We start from the raw sequence: 5,555 nt of genomic DNA, 5'->3' as shown, positions 1-5,555 counted from the left end.
TTGCTTTTTAGGCGGAGGCAATGGAAGTTTATCACCTCTGAACGACTTTTGATTGTTCCCGATCAATCCAAGCACTAAGAGCCTGTTTGGAAAGCCACCTGGTAATTGGAATTGGTGTAATTACATAGTAATTACCAGTAATTACTGGACAATGACACTGTTTGTTTGTCATAATGTAATTACAATTAGAATTACAAGCAAATTGTACAAGTGTAATTTGTTTAATTTAAAAATAAGATTTGATTATAAAAAATTTAAAATTAATATTTAAAAAATATGTGCCTTTATAAATGATATTAAATTAGTTATTTAATATACATTTCTTGAAAATGTGTCAATTAATAATCATATATTTGTAACTAATATTGTAAAAAATAATTGATATATAATTTCAAATTAATAATATTTTAATTTTAATTGATTATAAAACTTATTATTTTTTTGTGAAAACATCATGGGATTGGATGTTTGACAAAAAAGGAATATTTATAATATATATAACATTATTCAAATGTTTGACAAAATTCTATCAACCAAAAAATAAACAAAGGTAAATAACAAGTCAATAGTTAAAACAAATATTTTTAAAATCGAAAGTATAACCCAAATTCAAAATCCAAAAGAATTTTTTTTAACATAATACTCTTATGTCAAATTTCAACATTACATATAGTTTCAACGTAACATAAGTAAATACTCCTATAATTCAAAAGAAAGGGAAAATATAAGTCTATAACTTCATTCACAACGAAATTTACTTTAATAACGTCACTTATTATATGCCAAGTTTGTTAATGACTCATTCTTTCTAATATTAAGAGATGTAATTCAAAAGTTAGAATATTAACACGATTATGCTAAATGAATAAAATAAAAAAATAAAAAAATACGTACAATTATATGGAACCACAAGTAAAGGTTGGGAATGATAAGAAAGGAAATGAAATATAAATACTATAAAAATAAAAATATATTTAAAAAATAAAAATAATTAAAAAGTAAAAATAAAAAAGAAATTAAATAATAGAAATAAAAAATAAATCAGAAAAGAGAAGAAATTAAAATAAAATAAAAAATAAATTAAATAATGGAAATAAAAAATAAATTAAAAAAGATAAGAAATTAAAAAGAAATAAACTAAAAGGTAACCCTGTAATTACAGGGTGTAATTACACCCTCTCAATTACACCAAATTTCCACCTAATCGTGCACCCAATTCCACTTGGCTTTCCAAACAGGCCCTAAATAGTTTTCATAACCAACTGGATAGAAGAAACAAATTCAGGATTTGAATTTTGTGTTTGAATTTAAAATACCGTTGAAGCCCATCTGATTTACTGCATTTGAAATCTATTTTTTGTACTTATTTTGGTAAATTTGTTAACATACATAGTCAGGTAGGGGTGTACCAAGAAAACCGACAAACCACACCAAACCGATAATCCGAAAAAAAAATCTAACTAGTGATTTGGTTTGACTTGGTTTAGTATTGAAAAAAAAAAATCCGACCATAATTGGTTTGGTTTGGTTTTAACCAAAAAAAGTCAAACTGAATTAAACTAACCCGACATTACATGTATAATTTTTTTAATATGTTTTATACATAAAATATTTACTTATAATGTAATTTATAAATATTTCTTAAGTTTTTTCATAGGTTATTTATAAATATTTCTTAACTTTTTTCATAGTTTTTGTCTTTTAACATATTATTTCAAATTTGGACTTAGAATTTTGAATGTTCCAATAAGTTTTATAACCCATAGATGTTAGTAACTCAAATAGAATGTAAACCAAAATCAAATCAATACTAATGCTTATAACAAAAGTAATTCAATCCTAATACTAGGAATGACAATAATGTTGGATATCTATTCGTTAGTTTTGCATTGTTAATTTAGACAATAAAAATACATAAATTAATTTTTTTTTGGCATGCTAATTAATACTTATTAGCCGTACTTATTTTAGCATGATTTAATATTTTTAGATAATAATCATTTTTGTTATGCCTTATTAATTAGCAATATTTATTTTATGCTATTTCATTATCTTTTTTGTTGAATATTTTATTACAATGTCATCACTCATTTCACATTTTTGTTATTTTCTTAAGAAACACCTTAATTGTATAGTTGTATCTTACTAGGACTAAAGAAATATTTGAAGTAAAAGTTATATTTTGTATGAAGATTTTTCCGGGGGGGGAAAAAAAAAACCAGAAAACCCCGAGAAACCGAATAACCCGAAAAAATTCGAAGTCGAAAAACCCGACTTTTATTGGTTTGATTTGGTTTTTCGATTTAAAAACCCGACATAATTGGTTTGGTTTGGTATTTAAAAAATCCGAACCAACCCTGTCCATGTTCACCCCTAATACATACCAAGTTTGAACCAAAATTGCTAGGTTCATATGAGCCCCATAACTTGTACATATAGTAATGAGTTCAACAATATTTGAATGTCTAAGTAGAGATTTTGAGCTTAATAACACTACTTTCTTTTTTGGTGATTTTCAATGCTTAAAACGTAAACTTTATCAAGTTAAACTAAAAAAATAAATAAAAAAAATCCTCACTTATCAAGTTAAACCCAGAAAGTTAAAGCCAAATATTCCGAAAGAAAGGCAATCATAATATCAATTATGTTTGACATGCACGCATCATAGAAGTTGGTACTCAAAGCATGATTAATATACTAGCAAAAGGATATATAACACAGGCAGAGTCAGGATTTTGAGTTTATGAGTTTTGGATTCTAGAAAATGCAGTTTAGTAGTTCTGGATATATTACTTATACATATTCAGTGAGTTTTTTAGCCACAAATACAGGGTCTGCACCAAAGCTAATGAGTTCCGAACCCCTAAGTAGAATTTTTGCTCTGCCCTTGATATAACACCAAAAAAATAGTGAGAAACTGCAAGTTGTAGGTTGGTTTTTCACCCCATGTACAGTACACGCATTGAGGCTCGACTAAATGCGTATTCATGCTTCTGGAGCTTGTTCAAATTATTCATGAACTCTTCAATATAACCACTCATGAATCCAGGCCTTGTTAGTGTCTCTTTCCACTTGACATGATTTTTCTTGATCAATTCACCTAATTCATTCCCTTCATCCATCACACTTCTTATAGTTTTACACAAATTCTCTTTTGTGAACCATCCATTTTCATCTCTTTCTACTTCAACAGCAACTTTTAACTCATCAGCCAAAAGCCTAGTGTTCAAGATTTGGTCACCCAAATGTGGTACAAGCACAACTTGACACTCACTCATTAAAGACTCCCACATTGATCCAAACACCCAATGGAAGAGTGCTCAGAATCCCAATTTGTTGCACAAAATCCCCATATACTATTCCCCTGCTTTTAGTCCACTTTTCAAATCCCTTCGGTAGGGCTTCCTCGATCGTCTTGACACCTAATGAAGGTTTTAACACGATCAAAAAAGGTATATTTGTTAAAACGTGTTCTTGAAATTGACTCTTTTCAAGAACCACTTGGCTCCTGAATGCACAGAACAGAACGGACCCTGGCTTGAATTGTTGGAGCCAGTTAGCCCATTTTTCGTCTAGTAGATGATCTTTTGATGGTGATTCAGGCAATACGAGCCCAGTAAGAAGCACCAGTTTGTTATATTGTCTTGAAAAATAGTCACATAAAGGCCCTTCTAGTTCCCTACATGAAGAGGATAGGAGTTACGGTTTTGAACACATAAGAAAAAAGAAAACAATTTCAAGGAATGTTGGGTTGAATAAATATCTGAATTTCTGGTAGAAAAAAAATCTCCTCAAGTCCCAATTCTTTATTTTTTTGCTACCTAAGGACAACATAATTCATCAGGATTGGAGTACAATCCAATGAAAGGTCTCGAGTTTGAGAATAAAAAAGCACAAGATAAAGAGTGTTTTTCTTTTGATGGACCTTTTCGGGCAATTTATATTAGTCATATTAGTAAATTCTGAATACTAGATAGTTAAAAAAAAAAAAAATGGACAGATACAATTATGCTCCTATAATCTTGATATTTGCATCAATCAATTGATAATATAAATTTGGAGTTAAGTTATATAGATAGTGTAAACATTTTCTTATATTAATATTATTGAAGAATGCTTTTCATTAGTAAAGTTCAAGTTACATATATCGTCCGTAGGCATTGGGTTTGTGAAGGAAATTGTGAAATTGAGTGAAAACAGCGATGAGAGTGTGAGGGAAAGAGAGAGGGAAGATTGGAGGATTTGGTCTGCAACATTTGTGGGTATTAAATACCAGCTAATTATGAATCTGTTTAGCTTAAAGTTTGGTTATTAGGTCAATCAGTTGAATATGTTTGAATTAATGAGTCACAACTCACAAGCAATGTAATTAATCCAAATTATATTAATCTTTTCATAATGCGAATAAAGCAACGATGAGATAATTGAAATAACGAAGTGAATAATTAACAGTAAATAATTAACAAAATAACAAAGAGAAAAAGATCCTTATTGATTCTCTTGGATTGGATGATGAATATTGCCAAAGAGCAGTGCTAAACAGTAGTGCTCCGCAAGCATGAATATCATGCTTTGTCCTTTCTATTTCAAGAATATGGCAATGGGGTTACCTTTTATGAACGTGTAAATTTATAATAATAACCTTATAATACAATTCTTGTTGTATAATTAATCTAAATGTTAAATATTTTTGAATTTATAATATGATCTTTTTATAATTCTGAAATACTATTAAGAATAAATAAAACGTAATTTCTTGCAAAAGATTGACCAAGAAGCTACATTGTAAAACTTATTTTTCCAAAACCAATTTTTTTTAATCAAACCATCATAAAGATTTTTGTTTTAGAAAAAGAAGTACAAATAAAAAGAATAACCAAGATGGCATCACAATAAAAAGACTAAAAATAGATTCTAACTGCTTTACCCACGCAAAGAAAAAGAAAACAAAAATTTAAAAGAATAAATCAAAACAAATAGATTGTTTGTGCAAAATGAATAGCACTTTTTACTTAAGACTTAAACTAAGTAACCAACATAGCAAGTACATGCAATATATTAAAAAAAAAATGCAACTTAAACGTCTCATGCACTGTTAATGGTAGTTGGACCATGAATTTAATTGCTGGACATTAAATTACAAAATTTAAAACAAAAAAGATGTAGGAAAAGAGAAACACATAACATATCTAAGTGAGTTCTTTAAAAGCTTTCAAATGCAGTAGAGCCTATGAACAATATTGTTAATTGTCTTTAAGTGAGTTTCGTGGGGCCTGCTCAAAAACATAAATATTCATATCAGATAATTAAATGCATAAGGCAATTTAAGAGATTCCAAAAGGAGAAGCCAGAAGGAAAGAGTGTTGCTTGACAAAAGGATAAAAAATTCACGAAATTAGAGCGACATGGAGTGACATTCATCTCTATCTCTCTCAGGAACACAAAAAACTCTTCACCGGCCTTCGTATAAGACAATAGCAGTAGATCATATTGAATAGTAGTATAGATTTCTATAACAACCACAACAAACATACCATATAATCATCTGATTAATA

At 28.7% G+C, this 5,555-nt stretch overlaps 1 pseudogene; it reads right to left on the bottom strand.

The window, feature by feature from the left end:
* Nucleotides 1-2,771: 2,771 nt before the first annotated feature.
* Nucleotides 2,772-3,684, bottom strand: LOC132054100 (UDP-glycosyltransferase 79B3-like; annotated as a pseudogene).
* Between the last annotated feature and the right edge of the window lie 1,871 nt (nucleotides 3,685-5,555).

The sequence above is a fragment of the Lycium ferocissimum genome, chromosome 4 (assembly GCF_029784015.1).
Source record: "Lycium ferocissimum isolate CSIRO_LF1 chromosome 4, AGI_CSIRO_Lferr_CH_V1, whole genome shotgun sequence".
NCBI lineage: Eukaryota > Viridiplantae > Streptophyta > Magnoliopsida > Solanales > Solanaceae > Lycium > Lycium ferocissimum.
The sequence above is the reverse complement of the archived record's forward strand: the minus strand, read 5'-3'. Positions and strand labels throughout refer to the sequence as shown.